The following is a 20,975-nucleotide window of genomic DNA, read 5'->3' as shown; positions in this document are numbered from 1 at the left end:
AACCCTTTCCAGATTAATCTGGCAGATAATTCATATATACTTTTATTGTAACATTTGTCTCTGTATTTAACTGTTGAAATGCCTGACCTGCTCATTGGCAGGTACCATGCCTTGTCCATCTTAGCATCCTCAGAACCTAGTACCACACCAGGTACATGCCTCCTCTACTTATACTACTCCACCTTAACTAACTTTATGTAGATATTAATTAAATTACTGAACGAGGTAAAATCACATATTCTCTTCCTTCTCCAGAAAATGGTGTCATCAGTCATGTCACTGGGCAGATTCATCCACTGGCTTATGCCTACTCTAAAAGTGGATATGCTCAGAGTTTTCCAAACACATTAGAAGGGCTAATAGAGAAAAATGGTTGTTTGCAACAAAAGCAATAGGTGCTTTAAAATTTGAAAGCAATGACAAAGTAAAGAAGGTTAAATATGTCTACAGAAAAATCTTTAACTGTAGGTGCAATTCTGATGAAAAGAGCAGATCATCCATTACATAAAAATTGCCTTGCACATGTGAAGACAATCATAAGCTATAGAAGAGGAAAAGTGATTGGCTAAATGGGGAGAAATACTAGAAAGTATTACTAAAATGTCAGATGCCTCTTAGCCAAATGTTAATTAAGAAGAAGCCTAGAATTTTACCAGAATTTAAAGTCTGGTGGTGAAAATGCTGCTGACAAACTTTCTTTTGCAGACCTAAGACAGTTCAGTAGGTTCAAATTCATTTGGGTCTGCACAGGATCAAAGGGAACACAGTGTAAACATATTAGCTGCTGAGAAGTTATCTGCAGACATTGGCAGAGATAAATACCTGTCTATAGACAGATTGTCAATAATACAGTAGGTACTGGTCTAGATTTTGGGAGTGTGGGGAAAGATGCTGGAGATAATGAGTGCTGTAAATGGAAAAGAAGATATAGCCAAATATTTGATGGAACAGATAGAAAGTCCAGGCTTGGCCACTTGTGGTGGCTTATGCCTGTAATCCCAGCATTTTGAGAGGCCGAGGCAACCACTTGAGTCCAGGAGTTTGAGACCAACCTAGGCAACATGGCGAGATCCCCATCTCTACAAAAAAATACAAAAAAAAAAAAGTTAGTTGGACATGATGATGCACACCTGTAGTACCAGCTACTCTGGGGGGCTGAGGCAGGAGGATCTTTTGAGCCCAGGAGGTCGAGGCTGCAGTGGGTCCCGATCAAGCCACTACACTAAAGCCTGGGTGAGACAGTGAGACCCTGTCTCAAAAAAATTTTTTTTAATGTGCAGGTTCACATTTTTATTTGGGTGGAAATCCATCTAAGGAAGCTGAGTATTGGAAACATGTTTGTGCAAGAAAGAAATAAAGAAGGGAATGAAGGGAGGTATAAAAGAAGTCTCGGACTCAGTGGCAAACTGAAAAAGAATGTTTCAAGAAGAGAAACAATTTGAAAATACTCTTCCATGGTAACTCTTAGGAATGAACATTAGGAGGCATGAGAATCCTTATTAAAACTCCCCCTGTATGTCCTAGACTCTCAGTCACTTTTTTTAAGATCTATTCTCAAATTCTCACCTATTCTTTCAAACCTGAAAAGAGAAAAGAGAAACAGAAACCTAATGGGTCTTTAAGATCATTAGGCTCAACTTCCCTCTACTTCCTGAGAGCAATTGAAAAACTGGGAACAAGGGCTTTCTCTCCATGACCAATCCATTCTTAAACCTGGTCGCCTGAGGAGATTCTACATATCTATCTTACTATTTCACTTTTTCAATTATACGGATTCTCCCAATTTTCCTAACATTTAACATAAACTATCTCTAATATTCTTCTATTCTTCTTTATTTATTGGTGTGTAAATGACCGAGACTTTTTATGCTCAAATAATTACAATTTAATGGAGTCACAAAACCATCTGTCATCAGCTAAGCTCTCATAGGCATAAGTATTGTCTACCAAATTTTTCTAAATCTCCAAACACCCATAACACAATTCTACAGATTTCTCTAATTAGCTGGCATTCACAATTCTATATAATAAGGAATATTTGTGTAAATTAGTTTCTTGCTATTTGTTTTTCTTTTCCTATAAGACTACTGTTAACCGCTCTCTTCGTAGCTTATGACTTTGGGGATGATTGCAATTCCTACTGCTCTATGCCTCCCAGACTCTGCTTAGTAAACATGCCCAGCAAAACCTGTGCAGGAACCATGCTTTGCACTATGCATGTGTTTTATTTTGTTGACAAAGAGTTCAAAATAGCAATCTATTTGTAAATACCACTTTTATGTATCTGCTATCACTCCATATCATAACCCAATATTTTTTACTGTAAGAGCTTTCATCTCTATGAAGAATCTGGAATGTCAAATTGATATCAGATGGCTTTATTTGTACAATGATTTAAAAAAGATTACGTGATTGCTTTTCCACTATTATGGAAAATATCTTATCAATAGCCAGAATGATTCCACTTCAGTTATATTTCACTAGTTTATCTAAAACCATTGTGTAAGAATATTTTGTTTCTTTCAGTTTCTTATTTCCTTATTTCTCCTTTCTGACTATTCAAACCACTGTTTTCAAAACTATTTTTACTTTCACTGTATAAATTAGCACTATTTCTGAAAATTTCACTATGATACAAATTTGTACCCTATTTAAATGTCTTGTAATTATTTTGGGTTATCTAGAACTTATAACAAACCTTGTGCCACAGTCATTAAAATTAAGCTGACTTTTAAGAAACATTTTTCAGCTTGTTCATTTTTGACATGAGTTCCAAGTTTCAGTTCAACAAAATGTACTACATTGAACTATTCTACTGTTGTGGAATAAAATTGAAAACTTAAAAAAAAAGTAATAATAACCCAAACCAAGGAAACAGACATGAAAATTATATGTATTCCATTTGTTTTAGAGCTAAAAAAAAAAAAATTTAAAAAAGAGTCTTAAAGTTCAGCCTACTTAAGTAGCTTCCATCAAAAAGTAAAAGATTTAACATAAATTTAAAAGATACTTGAAAGTACATTGCTACACTCAGATTCATCTAAAGTAGAAGTGAAGCAGAATTGTCTGAATAATTTTGCCAATAAACTCCGTACCCTGTTTCACTTTGCTTTGCTGACATACTTTCTGAATAGGAAGGAATCATGAAGGTTATTTTACATTCTTAAATTTAAATGAAGTTTCTTATAAATAATAAACTACCCAAAATGAATTTGAAATTACCTCAGGTTTCTCTTTCACTTAAAATGCATATTCCCAATGAAATATTCTGAGACAATATTGAAAGTTCAGAGTTATAACTTATATAAATATATATGAAACTGCATATATTATCATTTGTATAAGCAAATGTATATATACAGTATATATATGTATGTATATGCGTATAAATATCTTCATATATATCTTAATCCTAAAGTTTCTACTACAACTCTTTTAATTATTACAATTGAAAACTATTACTTTATAAAAGGTTATTGCTGGGAGGCCAAGGCGGGCAGATCATGAGGTCAGGAGTTCAAGACAAGCCTGGCCAACATGGTGAAACCATGTCCCTACTAAAGATACAAAAAAAATTAGCCAGGTGTGGTGGTGCATGCCTGTAATCCCAGCTACTTGAGAGTTTGAGGCAGGAGAATTGCTTCAACCTGGGAGGCAGACTGCAGTGAGTGGAGATCACACCATTGCACTCCAGCCTGGGTGACAGGGTGAGATTGCATCTCAAAAAAAAAAAAAAAAAAAAAAAAAAAAAAAAAGGTTATTGCACTGGGATACTTGACATCTTCTACACAAGCTATCACAAGCTATTTAGATCCACATCTACATAAAAAAATAAGAATTAATTTTTAGTCCTGGGAAAAGAATATAAACTAATGTACTATCTGGTACTATTTTGCTATAAATAGACCTCATATGTTTCTTACCTTTAAAAGCCAATAAAATAGATATTGCTCAAATGTAAACAGAAATTAATATTTATTCATAAAATAACATATATAAGAGGCAACAAAATGTTAAATCATGTTCCAGTTTAGTAAATATCTGAAAATATTAAACTGGAAGAATAAATCACTTTGGTTATCACGAACTAAAACAGTGATTTCCACATCTTGATTGAAATAAGACATTAATAGAGTTTCAGACATATTTTCCCTAAATAATAGCAAATCACAGCTTGACTACTCAGATATCCTGATACCTACTTATCATAAAAGAGGAAATTATAATTATAAGCAAGCCACACATATCAAAATAAAACAAGTATTGATTAGTTTGTCTTCTGAGTTTGTTTAAAGTACAGAAAATTAACATGTCAGTTTAGTTACCTACCAGCAATGACTGGATTTTATCAGTGTTGTCATCTCTACAAACAGCATCAAATTACAATCCCTCTTCCCATAACATAAGCACCATGCCAGAAGAGACAACCAAAGTAAACCATCTAGCCGTGAGTAATGAATACTTTGGGCTGGTTGGAATCCACTTAGTTGAGGAAAGAGAAAAGAGAAGTGGCTCATTAGGGCATTTCCTGAACCCCGGTTGGAATTTCAGTTAAGGAAGAAGAAATGACACAGCAGTTTCAAGTTAAGACGACTTCCTTTCTTTATCTGAAATATGCCACTAATTTGAGAAAGAGCACTCCTACAAAACTACTCCACAATACTGTGACCAGAGTAAAAGCTCTTGTTGGTCCCATTGTGGCTCCATAATTAACAATTCTTACCAGAATATACACAAGCAGTACATGGTTGTTATCAAAATGGACTGAGATCCTACATTTATTGCAACATGTTATGCTTCACAATGAACATTTCTTCAACAAATTGACCTGCATCATTTTTTTTTTCAATTTTAGGAATTGCACGTTTGTTTACAGCATTAACAGATTTTGAGTTTTTGTTTAAGGCCATTGCATTTTCCATATTTTCTATAATCAAGTTTTTCTTACATATGATTTTACTCCTAAAGTGACTCCAGGATAATTTTTATCTTGTCCAAGAATATTTTATCTTCCCATGTAGATTAAGAATACACAATTCAGCTTATTAGCTTTCTTTGACTTATTATTATTTCCATCCCAATTTAGTTTGTATTTTTAAGGGACATGAATACAGGATACTCACTGCCTTTACAAATGAAACAGATAAAGAGGTCTCATTTCATGTCTTAGGTGTCTCAGGAACTTAAAATGGAAAGATACAACTTTGTTCTCACCCTGTAATTCACGCTGTGAAACTCTGAATTCATTCTTGTAACAGTTACATGACTTTCTTGTCTTACCTATATTCTTAAAAATATATGCAAAGCAAGGCATTTATGCAAGCTACTAAAGTTTAATGTGAAGGTTACATTCAGATTTCTCTTGCCTTTGTGATCTAAAAATTGTGCAATTAAATTGACATTTGTGTTTGTCAAGAGGTGGAGATTATATGAAAATATTGCAGCACTGTATCTTCTGTAAGAACTTCAAAGCTATTAAGTAAAAAAATTGTTCTGTCACTATCAATAGCACATTTTTGAGTCACCTTACCTTTTCTGGTTGTTTTATCATATATCTAAATCTCCTAAGGTGACCGGAAATAGTAAATAATTAAGTGTAAAATCAATTTATTTAGTTTAGTATTAGAAATAAGCAACATTCATACCAGAAACATTGTGAGAAAAGAAAATATTTGGGATTTTAACTCAGAAAATACTTTAGATTGAATTAGAGTTTGATACATTTGTATGATACAATGTGTTTAACACATTCAATATACTTGTATAAAATACATTTGTGAGATTCAGAAGGTAAATTTTAAAGCTGTATTACTATGTGGGCTTCAACAGTTGGAAACATGCACATAGATACATATTCATACCTGAAAGAATAAGCATCTATTTGTTAATATCAGTTATTTCCCAATGGTGGCATAATTGGGTAGTTATGGGTTTTTTTACATTTTTATGTATTGCTTCTATATTTCATATAAAGTGTGGCGCTTCCTCTATCTAAAACCAGAAATACCATTCAACCCAGCAATCCCATTACTGGGTATATGCCCAAAGGAATATAAATCAATCTATTATAAAGACACATACATGCACATGTATGTTCACTGCAGCACTATTCACAGAGGAAAGACATGGAATCAACCTAAATGCCCATCAATGGTAGACTGGATAAAGAAAATGTGGTATGTATACATCATAGAATACTATACAGTCATAAAAAAGAATGAGATCATGTCCATTGCAGGAACATGGATGGAGCTGGAGGCCATTATCCTTAGGAAATTAATGCAGGAACAGAAAACCAAATATTGCATCTTCTGTCTTATAAGTGGGAGCTAAATGATGAGAACACATGACACATAGAGGGGAACAACATACACTGGGGCCTATCAGAGGGTGGAAGGTTGCAGGAGCGAGAGGATCAGGAAAAATAACTAATGGCCACTAGGCTTAATACCTGGGTGACAAAATAATCTATACAGCAAACTCCCATGACACAAGTTTACCTATATAACAAACCTGCACATGTATCACTGAACTTAAAATAAGTTAAATTTTTTAAAAATCATGCATGTCATTTGTAATAAAATATAGTTTTCATTTCAAAAATAGTTTATAAATCAAACTTTTAGTATAGTATACTACTTGCCACAAAATAATTTTACCACAAATTATCTGCTCCCTTATGTCAAAAATAAGGGAGATCTTATAAATAACTGATATAATTTAAATCCTACCTTCTGTCTTTACCTGATTGATGTTTACAGACTCCCTGCAAGAAGCATTTCAATTAATCACATGACAAAGAAAAGGGCAAGACATCTTCTCATGATTCATCAAAAAAAAAAAAATCTTTGTTTCTGAGGATGTATCCTACTCCTCGCATTTAAATGGCCAAGTTCTGGCCATTCTACGCCTGAAATTCTTCTCACAAAGAAGAAATGTGTCAAAGTGCTTGGCTGCAGGAACTTGGTTAAGAGTCAGACTGATTTGGTCTCAAGTCCCAGCTCTACCTCTTTCTAGCTATGGCACCTTGGTTAAAATACTTCACATCTCTTTGCCTCAGTCTCCTCAGCTGTAAAACAGAGAAACTAATAGTACCTAGAGCAGGGCTAGTATGAAGATTAAATAAAGAATAGAAGTAAATTGTTGAAACAGTGCCAGGCATGTAGAAAATGCTGTGTGAGTTTTACCCATTTTCCTCCTTTTTCAGTTGCCTCTTTCAATTTCTTTATACTGTCCCTGCCATTCTCCATCCTCCACCCATGTCTACCCACTCCCTGTACCGGTACCCAAATACTCCCATTTGTTATCATAGATGAATTATACGTCATCTTATGCAGAGAACAGCTCTCTCCATTTATACCAGATCCCATCCCTCTCACTACCCAAGAACATCACCCAGCAATGCCCTCCTCTCACTTGTAACCTACAGTGCCAAACATTGACTCGACCAGATCATTCCCTTTAGAATACAAGAAAGTTCTTTCTCCCACCTAAAGGAAAACAAATAACCTTCTCTAGACCCTACTTCTCCCACCTGATGTTACTCTGTTTGTTTGTGCCCTTTTTGAAAAACTCAAAAGAGCTATCAATACTCACTGTCTTCAATTCCTCTTTTCCCATTCTTTCTTAAGCTCCTTCTAGTAAGACTTTGTGCTCCACCAGAGCACCAAAACTGCCCTTGTCAAGATTACCAATGACCTCCATCTTGCCAATCAAATGGTCAGTTCTCACTCCCAACTGACTTTCCCTATCAGCAGTGAATGCTTGATCATTCTCTTCTCCTTTAATGTCCTTTTTATGGGTTTTCAGGGCACTACAGACTCAAATTTTCACCTATGTCACTGAGTATTTCTTCTCATTCTCCTTTGCTGTTTCCTCTCTTCTCTAATTTATTAATAGTGAAATGTCCTAAGTCTCAGCCTGTTCTTTCCCCTACTCTAGCTATACTCATTACCTTGGCTATATCATGTACTCTCATGACTTTATATCATCTATATATTAATGACTCTCACGGTCATACCTCCAGACCTGATATCTCTCTTGAATTCCATGCTCATATATCCAACAACCTACTTGATGTTTGCATTTTCATGTGTTACAGACAACCAAAATCTTCTCTTCCAACCATGCACCACTTGCAGCCTTCCCCAACTACATTAATACCATCTTCATCCCTCCAGCTCGCTCCTCTCTTTCTCTATACCCTTCAAAGTGTCCATCAGTAACTCCCGTGAGCTCACCTTCAAACCCACCTGGAATTTATCTGCTTCATCCAACTTCCATTGCTATTATCTGAGTCAAAGCTAACCTCATCTCTCACCTGGATTGCTGCAAAGACCTTCCACCTGCTCTCCCTCCTTCTGTCTTTGTTACACATACACTCACACACACATGCACACACACAAACGCACGCACGCAAACACACAGCAACCAGAGTAGTCCTCTTAAAACACAAAGCTGGTCATGTAGCTTTTCTGTTCAAAACTTTGTCAAAGCATTCCTCATACTCAGAGGAAGAGCTTAAGTCATTCCGATTCCTTAAAAGGGTGTCTAAGGTCCTAGGCCTACACACCTCCTTTAACTCTTTGTGGAATATCAACTTCCCAATGAAGTTTTTCCTGACCTGTCTAAAATTCCACCATTCTCTTGTCTTCCCTATCTACCCCCACTGACACTGTTTATTCTCCTTACCTTGCTCTGCTTGTTCTTTTTTCCGTAGACCCCATTACCTACCAGGTTTTCATTTAATTTCAATCATTCGTTGGAAAGAAGGCTTCACAAAGACCAGGATCCCCGTCTGTTTGCTGATGGACATATCCTAAGCACTAATCACTAAATGATTAAATGTGTGATTTTTCTAAATTTTATTCCCTTTATTTATAATCATAAGAAAATTCCCTACTGCCTAAATTTTGACTCCAAATTCTCTAGGATCACTCATAAATGTCTTCTCAACTAAATCTGAGCCTGAATTTCAAGCTTTACCATAAATACGTTCTCACTTTCTTTAGGTTAGAATGTCCCCCTGCAAGACTCTCCTCTCTTCGAAGTCTAGATTATCCGTGACCTCCTGTCTGTACTTTCCTTGAAAGATACAGAATTAAGTGCTCTTGTGTGTATGTATATGAATTGAGGACACTTTACACATATTTCTAGTATAAGCATTCATGTTAATATTTTTATTCTCTCAACATGTTGCAAATTCAATATAATATCCATCAAAATTCTAGTTTTATTCCATTGGGTATATTTGCTAATATTTACCAAGAAGAATAAATGAAAGAGCATAGCCAAAATATTTTGAAAATTAAAAAAGTGAAGAAGGATTGAACAACGAAATATTAAACACATGATAAGACTACGCTAATTAAAACAGCTTACTACTAATATATAGTAGACAGAAAGTGAAAACCTTCTGCATTTTTAGAAATTTAGCACATGTTGAAGGTTGTGTTTTACATCAGAATGAAATAAATGTATTTCTTAATAAATACTTTTAGGACAAGTATCTAATAATTTGTTGAGAGAGAGAGAAAGAGAATGGAAAAGACAGAGATCCGTACCTCCACTTACCAAGAATTTAATTTCAAATACCTTAAAGACTTAAACATAAAACTTTTAAAATGAGGCTCACAAAAATATGTGACTACGTCGTAACCCACAAAGTGGAGAAAAAAATCACTAAATATAAATTTTGGCCACACAAATATTAAATCTCCAAGAAAATAATTATTTTTAAATTTCACAAACCCGAAACTGGGAAAATATTTTTCCATATGTTAAAAACATATAATATATAGATAATTGCTATACTGTATTGTCGATTTTTTTGCCTCATTTGTCTTCTTTCCTGAAAATGTGCTTATTTTGGAATTGGACCATAACATTTTCTTCTTTGTATTATAGCTCTGTCTTAATTTTATCACACTGAAAATTGTGTAAAATGTATGCCTCAGATGTTTCCCAGACAGAGAGGAAAAGAGCTAGGGTATTTACACTCTCCAGTAGTTGTCAGTCACTGGTTTCAGGCTGCCTTCACGAACACATTAATTTCCAGGCACATGCTTCCCAAGTTGCAAATGGGCAAAGTAGTTCATATCATGCAGAAAGCAGCTCTCTGACAAAACTTAAAAGTGCTAGCTTTCTGAAACAAGCTGTCATTCACTGAAATGATATAGGGGATATGGACCAAATACCATCAGCATGTGCCAGTTACCTAGAATTGGTCTTGTCACATAGTAGAGAGTATATATTAAATATATGCCTTATTGTTATTTACATTAGTGTTCCCATCGAAACTAATGCTGTAATTATTTATTCATTGCTTAATAAGCTTCCATTAAATACCTGCCATCTGTCAGGCATTAGGTATACAAAGCCAAACACTCCTAGTCTTTACCCTCAAGGTGATTAAATTCTAATCAATTTTTAAAGATAAATTCCCCATGGTTTAAATTAATCCATAATTTAAAAAGTAATTTAATGGGATAATATATAAAGCAGAAAATGAAAACTGGTATCAGGTATAAAAGGATTGTTTTCCTTATATCTGACTTTTGACCAGGCACAGGATGTTGGAATGAGAAATGCCATGGAAGCAGAGGTTGTCCTGGTTTCCAAAGTCAAACATAAGTTGGCCAGTAAGGCAACAATTGATAATAGATAACATTTAAGTTTAAAATATTATAAAATAATGCAGGGAAAAAAATATTGTTTGCCAAATGGCAGCTAATACATTTTTGGAAATGGACTCAGAAAGTAGTTCTGCAAGTAAATAAATAGTAGAGGAGAAGATCTCATATTAGCCCTTCAGAAAGAAAGAATAATTTATTGCTACATTAGATTGCTTTCACAGAAGTATCAAAAATAAAAGGCTACTAGTACAAATATTTTTAATGGCAATTGATTTTGTACGTGGGATGTTGAGGGTCTTTATGCCTATAACAATGCCTTTTCTGTTAGCAACAAGTAGGCCAGTTAAAGGCAATCATTAATTTATGAAAACTTCTAATCCGTTAAATCTGAATAGACTTAGCTTCATTCTTAAAAATCTAAGGCAAAGGAAAATATCCATGTCTTGTAAGAAATTTAGAAATAAAGTACAAAATCGTATCACTATAGAAAACGAAATCTGACATGGGTGCATAGAACTGGATTTTTTATGCTAATCATGGATCAGAATTGTACCTTTAGAATTGTTAATGTTATAATTAGATTTTTTGGCAAATAATTGGCATTAATTATTCAAAAGTCAGATTTTATTACCAGTTTGAGAAATGCGGAAGAAATCAGGAAGTGAAAGTTTCCTACTTTTATGTGATAATACTAGATTTTGCCTGGATAACACTTTAAGACAAACATTAAATGTCAAATTTGACCTTGGCTTCCAATAGCATTTAAGAACTACAAATCATCTAAAATATAGGAGTTCATCCCTCTAAAAGACTAAAATTGAAACTTACCAAGATTTTTACTATTTCATTAGCATACTAGTAAGCATAATATTAGTAAACTTTTGAAATGTCTTTAAAACTGCATGAGGTTTTACTCTACCAAAGTTATTATGTCCTTAACAAGAAGCATGTCAGACAAAAATGTGGAGGAACACATTTAAAATGTGCATATCACTATACAATTGCAAAAGTAGTACTTTTTCACTGCTAAAATGCATTTCATCTACCTCGATGAGCTTCAGAAACATCAACTCATCAATATCTCACCAGTCAGCAGGAGTACATGTACTTATCATTGCTCTGTGAGAAATGGGTAAAATCAATCAAAAGAAGCATATGACTTTCCCAAGTTTTCTGTCCCCTGCAAATCAGTTGATAAGAACAAGGAGTTTCTAGAAACCTTTAAGGCATTAATGTAATTTAATTCTTCTATAATATCAAGGACTAAAATTTCTCTAGAGCTTATATTTAATCTTGGCATACACTAGAGTATTAAACAAAGAACCAGTCCATCTAAAAATTTTGAAGTAGGCAAAACCTGTCTTTAACATGCAATCTCTGTGTCCTTTTCCCCTTTGCCAGACAGGTGCCATGATCCCTTATCATTTCCCCATTTTTGTCACTATCTAAAACTATTTTTAGAAAACATTCTAATTCATTACATACCTTACTCACTAAGGCATAAACGACTGATCAGACTTAAAATATTCTCCTTCCCAAAGGCATTTGCATTTGGAAGATAATGTATCCTGAAGGTAAAGAAGGAAAGATGTATTTAAAATTGGGAAAGGAAGATTATGTATGAAATTTCAAAAATCAAAAATATTTCATGGAGGCTACCATCTCATGTGAGCATGCTATATTCAAACTAGAGAGCATATTACCCATAAAAGAGATGAAAGTAAAGCTTCCTCCTTTGTAATGTTAGAATGTTCCAAATGAGATGGCATGTCTCATGGTTGACATTGTAGCTTCCTAGAGATTAGAGAAATTACAAGTCTTCTAGAGCCTGCCAAAGTTATACAGTTCCTCTCTGTCAGGGTAGGATAGGATATGCTGGTGTAACAAAAACTCCATATAAACATAGAGTGTTAAAAACAAAATGTTATTTCATTCTCTACATGTCCAAAGTGGATTAGTGGGGCAGTTCTTTTCCTCATAGTTACTCAAGGACACAGGATAATGGAGGCTCCAACTCCAAATATGCTTTCAGCACTACTGAGAGATGAAACGGAATGTGGAAAACCACATACAGGTTTTTAAAGTTCCTGCAGAAAGTGACATTCATCACTTCTGTCTATCATTCATTGACCAAAGCAGTCAATGGTTATGCCTCCTTCAAAGGAAATTAACCTGCAACCCAATTATATGCTAAGAGAGAATTAGAATATGTTATTAGGACTAACGACCATGACATTCTGCTAATTATCTTTAACATATCAACTTTTCCCAGGAAATCACTCTTAATAAAAGTTAGTTTTTCTATAACGTCATATAAGAAACAAATTCAGTCCATCAAATAATAAACTGTAAACTGTATCCTTAACCATTTTACTATAAGTACAAATAAGAAGAAAGAAGAGGAAAAAAAAACAAAGAAATTATAAGAAGAAAGGAGGGAGTAGGCAGATAGATAGTTGAAGATGACAATAACTTTGATAATCATGATTTGGGAATGAAAAACTAAAACGAAAGAAAATTCTGTGTTTGTGTGTGCATATGTGTGTGTGTATTCATCAGTATTATGATTCTTGTTCTCAAGATATATGCCAAAACACCTTCCAGAATCTTTCAGCAAGGAGAAAAAGTCATCTTTCAGAGGAACATCAAACTATGACAGAGACATTTCACAAATTTGCTACAACCAAACAGAAAGTTTTCCGCAGGAAACTAATAACTATAACAGCACAATTATTATTAAAGAAATAAAACTTGGAAAGGGTAATAAAACCAGAGAGATAGAAAAAGAAATAAGTTAAAATATTTTTACGTTTCCTATTTGGAGTTTTTTATTCGTTTAGTGGTTAAAAAATGACCTTTAATATAAAACTCCATTTTGAGTTCTTTTATTCTTTCAGAGGTTAAAAATGTCCTTCAATACAAAAAAAAAAAATCATCAATGCACAGTTCTTGTTTGAATTTATAATTTTTGGTTGATATTTTTAACTGTGATGAAACTACAGTCCAACAAAGTAAAATTAGATAAAAGAGGAGAACTGGGGTAAGTTACCCTTGTTCCTCAAGTAAGACAGGATATACTTGGCAATAATCTAAAAAATCTAAATGTGACCTGAACAAAGAGAGAGAGACAAAGTATAAAATGTTTTCTTAGGGATAACTCATACTCTTGGTGACAAGAAGTGTTAATGGTGTCCTGAAACCTTTTGATCAGTGGTTACTCCGTTATGTGGGAAAAACATAGGAAAATAAACATAGGAAAAACAGAGGAAAATGAAAGACTCACAGTACTTCAATAAAAGTTGTCAACAAATCCCAAGAAAATGATTGCATTGGCAGGAATAGTTTTTTTGTTTTAATTGATACTATTTTAGGAAGCAGCTAATGCTTGTTCTTATTTCCTAGTTTAAAAAGTGAATATATGCACACACATATATAACTAGAAAGTGATATATTAATATTTTCTATTAACAAGTTTTTTATCTCATAAAAGATATTCTTTGGCTTCTGAAGAGAAGCCAAAATAAATATCAAATAGGCATTTCAGATATCCCTTCCTTTAAATGTTTAGAGTGATACATAAAATAGAAATTGCAAATATTTGATATTTTAATATTATTTTTTGCTTTACAATAGCAATATTAGTGTTCCATTTTAATTTATCTCCCCAGGTTAATAATCTATCATAACGACCAAATTACACAGTGTGGTATTGGTCACCTTTAAGTGCCCGGATCAATGACATTGAACCTGGCAAATGCAGTGCACACTCACAATGCCTAGCCTCTACCATCATGGCTGTTGAAACTGTCTCCTCTCCAGAGCATTTTCCCAGCCCCACCTCTGCCATTTGGGTCTCATCTAATAAGATTTAACCATGAGTTGCTATACTCCATGCATGGCCTCTGCATTTGTGTGTATTGTGATTCTTACGTCAAATGGTAAAGAATAACATTAGAGTATTCACTTTTATTTTGACAGAGTTCAAATGGCAAAATAAATTAGATATACTGTCACAGCTTAGGAAATTTAAAATGAAATATGTTGTAGTCAGGTGGAGGTTTCCGATGGGGAAATATTAATACCTAATTTCCCAGAATACTTAGTTCGCGCATCTCAAATATCTATCTCCTGTCGTGACACTGAGATGAAAAGGATTGGTTAAGTTTGCTAACTGAACTATTTCCCACAGTGTAAATAACTGAGTGTTAGTATAGACTAGTATGGAAACATACTAATTATCACTGGGTGTAAGCTATGTGAGTTGTCTTATCTTTTCACATAATGTTTATATGTATTGCATTTCCCATATTGTTTCCTTTTGCTTTGCTGATAACAACTAATGAGGAAAAGAAAGGAAGGCATTAAAAAAAGAAGAAGAAAAAAAAAACTTCCAACAAAACTGCTAGAGAGAGAAAGCCGATTATTATAAAATATAAGCACATTTCATTGAAATGTCAGCACCAGATTCAAGTAATTTGGGGCATGTGTATTATGTGCCAGGAGATTTCACTTACATATGTTATAGAATGCAGTGATTTAAAAAACAAAACAAAAAACAGGTAATACACTTCAGAAATTTTAAAGTTAGAAAACTGGAAAATTAGCCCCTTGAAAAATTTCAATCCGAAACAAGGGAAAACAAGAGCTGGTTATTAGCAGTGATCACGATGGTATATGTGAAAATCTGTGACAAGTAATGGTGTGCTCAGAAGTAATCGTCTTCTCCTGTGTATAGATCTTGCTAATCACATAGAAAACTCTACTTCATTGTCTGATTTCAACTGAAAGCAGGCAGAGCTTTGAAAAACCCAGAGATTTCATAGGTTTTATAATCCTTGTGATGCTCTTCCTGTTTCAGACACAGCTCTGAAACAAAGACAGCGCATACCCACACGCACAGACGCATGCACACATGCAAACATTGTGGCTGTTGGCGCCTCTAACCCTTCCAGGACAGAGCTGCATGATCAGTCGTTCCCAAAACAAAGGGCAAGAGATGCATCTCTCACACAATATGCAAACCTACAATTGTTCACCTTCGGCTGACAATCTGACACAAAGCTACAAATCAAGCATTAGAAAAACACAAGTGTGACAGGGAAGAAACAATAGTGGAAGTGATGCCTAGTAACCTTAATTTTAGAGAAAAAAAGAACAGGTGAATGTAGCTGACACAGTTAGATTTTAGCCATTTATATAATCAATTCACAGAGTATAGATGGCAAAGTGAAAATGACGTTTTAGCACAATAAGATAAATGCAATCCCACAGTTACCACTGAGAGTTGCTAGAATGGCATTCTTTTCTAGAATAGAGCCATGGAAGAACATTCTTGTCTTTAGAATACATATAATACAGCATAAGCGTTAGAAGAATTGCGCTGTATATGAAGAGGAAACAACTAAATGGGTTATGTAGACTCACTCAGGGCAATACACACTGCAGATAATTTTGACCAGACATTGACAAAAAGAGAAACCATATGAGTTAGGTAACATCCCGTATTATGAGTATGTTCAGAGTTGTGGAGCTAATGTTATTTAATTCTGAATATTAAGTGTTTAGTTGAAAGTAGAACTTTGCAATTAAAATGGACAAATTTGAATTCACGATTGATTTGTTAATAGTTTATCCCTGTAAGAACATTAAACTTAACCTTGGACATAATTAATAATCCATAATGACTTTTTATTAACCATAATTGTGGCAAAATTATTTGGAAACTTGAACTAAACATTTTTTTAAAAATTTTCCATGCCTGAATCCAACAGTGTGCGGGACTCATTCAGGAGTCAGGCAGAGATGATGGGGAAAATGAATCAGAATAAGTCAATATGTAGGTCAATATGACTCTTCTCCCTCTAAATTCCATAAAGATATTGGGTGCAGCACAGCAACATGGCACAAGTATACATATGTAACAAACCTGCACGTTATGCACATGTACCCTAGAACTTAAAGTATAATAATAATATATATTAAAAAAAAGAACTCTCTTTAGTTCAATGGAGAAATTGCTGAATAAACATCAAAATTATAAAGCTGAATGACATATTTGGACTTCTGTTAAAGCTAATGACTCATATTTGTCAAAAATCTAAAATAAACTTTCCTTACATTGAGAGAGATGACAATAATATGTGAGAGAGTTGATCACAAATATATGTACTTTTGTTGCTAAAACTTGAATCTTTGTACTCGTTAACTCAAACTGCCTTGACTTCTCATGTTTATGCAAAACAGGTTTTTTGGGAGTAGAAAAGAGAGGTACTATAACATCAGAGGAAATCATCAAAGAACTAGTGGCAACATCTTAAGGCTTTTATCAAAGTAGTGAGGGAATGCATTAAAGCAACAATATCTGAAGCTTACATGTGATGGGACTACTAAATTTAATAGTGTATCTTATGAACATATGTGGATATAATGATTTTCCTGGAAGAATACTCCACTCTTAAGGACTTTTTTTTCTGAGTAACAGAACATGATTCTCTCAAGGCAATTTGAAAAAAAAATCCACCAATATTTCATTAATAATAGATGCCACACACTCTACAAACAGAGGACCAAAGTTTTTTAAAAACTGTATGAACTACAAGCAAAGGTCATACAAATGGGAATAAGCTTATGGATGGAAAAAAGTTCTTAAAGATATCAGTCATCAAATTGTTGCTAGAAAATACTGAACTAAATCATGGGTAAAGTGGGACTGAACTAAATCACGGGTAAAATACATAAGCATTTAAGTAAAAATAAGAGGTTCTCATCTTGCAAATCTCACTAAGCAAGCTGTGATAACATTTGAAATATTTATTTACATTTATCAAAATGTGTTAACTATAAGCCATTTCTTACTCTCAAATAAAACATACTAAAAGCAGTATGCTATTCCTGCAAATAACAGGAAGAAAAGGAAAAGAAACATATGAAAATACATCTAAGTATTGAACAGTGTGACCACCTGACGCACTCCTACTAAGAAATGTCATGGAAGGTTAATAATGGATTAACATACACTGAGAAGTCCAAAGTCAACTTCTTATGCATATTCAGTCTACTTCAGGTCATAAAATGATCCAAATGCTATTGAGGTAGTGAAGTAGATTGTGAGGTAGATTGTGTAGGTGAGAATAGTAATACTACAAAGGAAGACTCTTCTAGGTGCCATTTGGGGCACTCCTGTGAATGTGAACTACAAATCTCAAGGATTCAATTTATGGGGCTCTCAGCTGCCATGTAATTCTTAGTTATTTTCTCAAAAACAAGAAAGTAATCTACAGTCTCTGAAATTATATCATCTACATGTACGGCAGAATTAGAGTCTAAGTCTTTCACTGTGAAAGATGTTAAGTTTTACTCAGAAGTTGTAAACTTGGGCCTCTGAATATTAAATACAAAAATGACTTGCCCTAAGAAAGGCAGGAGTTGGATCCATTAAATGAAGTTTAAAATTCTCACAGGCATATCCTTCATCATGGCCAGAGCAAGTCTGGTCAGGCAAGCTAATAATGTGTTACCCCTTTTCTAATTGATATTTTAAGGTATTTGTACAAAATGTATTTGATAGGAGTGGGTGTGTGCTCTTACTACTAATAATAAACCTTTTTATATTCAAAATAAGAAAGCATTACATGCTTTGAACATAACACTTAAGTTATTTGAAATATTCTTTCTTTTCACAGTGTTATAGACACAAGAACAGCTGTGACTAACCTACACTTATTTTGTGATACATACTTCAGAACAGAAGTTTATTTTCTTTTGACTACTATATAAGCAAACTATTCTTCAATTTCTTTAATTTCTTTTCAATTTTTTGACAATTACTTGGGAAGTACATTTAAGGGTTTAATGGTTAGGTAATAAAGTGAATCACTGGTTCCTAATCAACAGCCAAATGCTGGATATCATTTTTCTTCAGCATCTTGACTGCCTACACCTGCTGACTGCAGGCATCTGCCAGCTGCCTTTCTCAGGCTAGGAGACATAAACTGTAGTTCCACTTGTAATCTGCCTCTTTAAGATGCAAAATACTCCACTGGGACAGGCTAGCATTGTGATGAGGTTTTTTCCCCCCAGATTTATTTCCACTCAGAAGCACTGTCTACTTTAGAAGAGGGACAAAATTAGATTTCACCAGTTATGTAAGGAATGATGTGGGGAAACCTGAGGAAACTGTACCCCTCTATCTCATGCATCCCAGTGGGTCCTAAAAATTGGCAGCCTATAACTGGTACCAGTAGAGTGGGGCATTGCTGAAAAGATACCCAAAAATGTGGAAGCGACTTTGGAACTGGGTAACAGGCAGAGGCTGGAACAATTTAGAGGGCTCAGAAGAAGATAGGAAAATGTGGGAAAGTTTGGAACTCCCTAGAGACTTGTTGAATGACATTGACCAAATGCCTGATAACAATATGGACAATAAGGTCCAGGCTGGGGTGGTCTCAGATGGAGATAAGGAACTTTTTGGGAACTGGAACAAAGTTGACTCTCGTTATGTTTTAGCAACGAGACTGGCGGCATTTTGCCCCTGCCCTAGAGATTTGTGGAACTTTGAACTTGAGAGAGATGATTTAAAGTATCTGGTGAAAGACATTTCTAAGCAGCAAAGCATTCAAAATGTGACTTGGGTGCTGTTAAAAGCATTCAGTTTTATAAGGGAAGCAGAGCCAGAAAGTTCAGAAAATTCGCAGCCTGACAATGCAGTAGAAAAGAAAAAGCCATTTTCTAAGGAGAAATTCAAGCTGGCTGAAGAAATTTTCATAATTAGCCAGAAGCCTAACGTTAATCCCCAAGACCATGGAGAAAATGTCTCCAGGCCATGTCAGAGACCTTCACAGCAGCCCACCCCATAACAGGCCCAGAGGCCTGGGAGGAAAACGTGGTTTCGTGGGCCAGGCTCAGGGTCCTCATGCAGTCTAGGGACTCAGTGCCCGTGTCCCAGCCACTGTGGCCAATGTAGAGCTCGGCCTGTGGCTTCAGAGGGTGGAAGTCCCAAGCCCTGGCAGCTTCCACTTGGTGTTGAGCCTGTGGGTGCTCAGAAGTCAAGAATTGAGGTCTGGGAACCTCTGCCTAGATTTCAGAAGATGTATGGAATTGCCTGGATGCCCAGGCAAAAGTTTGCTGCAGGGGCAGGGCCCTCACGGAGAACCTCTGCTAGGGCAGTAAGAAAGGGAAATGTGGGGTTTGAGCCCCCACATAGAGTCCCTCCTGGGGCACTGCCTAGTGGAGCTATGAGAAAAGGGTCATCATCCTTGAGACCCCAGAATGGCAGACCCATTGGTAGCTTGCACCGTGTGGTTGGAAAGGCCACAGACACTCAATGCCAGCTGGTGAAAGCAGCCAGGAGGGAGACTGGACCCTGCAAAGTCACAGGGGTAGACCTGCCCAAGACCATGGGAACCCACCTCTCACATCAGCATGACCTGCATGTGAGACCTGGAATCAAAGGAGATCATTTTGGAGCTTTTTAATTTGACTGCCCCACTGGATTTTGGACTTTCATGGGCCCTGTAATCCCTTTGTTTTGGCCAATTTCTCCCATTTGGAATGGCTATATTTACCCAATACCTGTACCCCCATCGTATCTAGGAAGAACTAGCTTGCTTTTGATTTTACAGGCTTATAGGCAGAAGGGACTTGCCTTGTCTCAGATGAGACTTTGGACTGTGGGCTTTTGGGTTAATGCTGAAATAAGGTAAGAGTTTGAGGGACTGCTGGGAAGGCATAATTCGTTTCGAAATGTGAGGACATGATATTTTGAGTGGCCAAGGGCAGAATGATATGGTTTGGCTGTGTCCACACCCAAATCTCAACCTGAATTGTATCTCCTGGAATTCCCACATGTTGTGGAAGGACCCAGGAGGCGGTAATTGAAACATGGGTGATGGTCTTTCCTGTGCTATTCTCATAATAGTGAATAAGTCTCATGAGATCTGATGGGTTTATCAGAGGTTTCCACTTTTGTTTCTTCTTCATTTTATCTCTTGCTGCCACCATGTAAGAAGTACCTTTCCCCTCCCGCCATGATTCAGAGGCCTTCCTAGCCATGTGGAACCATAAGTCCAATTAAACCTCTTTTTCTTCCCAGTCTCGGGTGTGTCTTTATCAACAGCATGAAAATGAAATAATATAAACTACAATGCTACAAAAGTGGTCTAAGCCTTAATCCAACATGAATATCATAAAGAAAAGAAATAGTCAGGCATATAGTGATTTATGTAATGCTTTATACTTGTTTCATATCATAAGTTCTAGGAAGGCAGGAACTGGGTCAGCTTACTCACCACTGTACTTCACCACAAAACTTACCACACAACATATAATTAATGTCCACCCTTT

General features: G+C 35.3%; 1 protein-coding gene across 12 annotated transcripts in view; it reads right to left on the bottom strand.

The window, feature by feature from the left end:
* LOC105475715 (transcription factor EC) overlaps positions 1–20,975 on the bottom strand; it is a 557,301-nt gene that overhangs the window by 82,053 nt on the left and 454,273 nt on the right. The window contains exon 1 of one of the 12 annotated variants that reach the window (XM_011731219.3): positions 4,330–4,551. The exons of the other annotated variants lie outside the window; for them this stretch is intronic. The gene's annotated coding sequence lies outside the window, so the exon portion shown is untranslated. Of the gene's footprint in view, positions 1–4,329; positions 4,552–20,975 lie in introns of those variants that run through there. 12 annotated transcript variants of the gene reach the window in all.

Source organism: Macaca nemestrina, chromosome 4 (assembly GCF_043159975.1).
Source record: "Macaca nemestrina isolate mMacNem1 chromosome 4, mMacNem.hap1, whole genome shotgun sequence".
Taxonomy (NCBI): domain Eukaryota; kingdom Metazoa; phylum Chordata; class Mammalia; order Primates; family Cercopithecidae; genus Macaca; species Macaca nemestrina.
The sequence above is the reverse complement of the archived record's forward strand: the minus strand, read 5'-3'. Positions and strand labels throughout refer to the sequence as shown.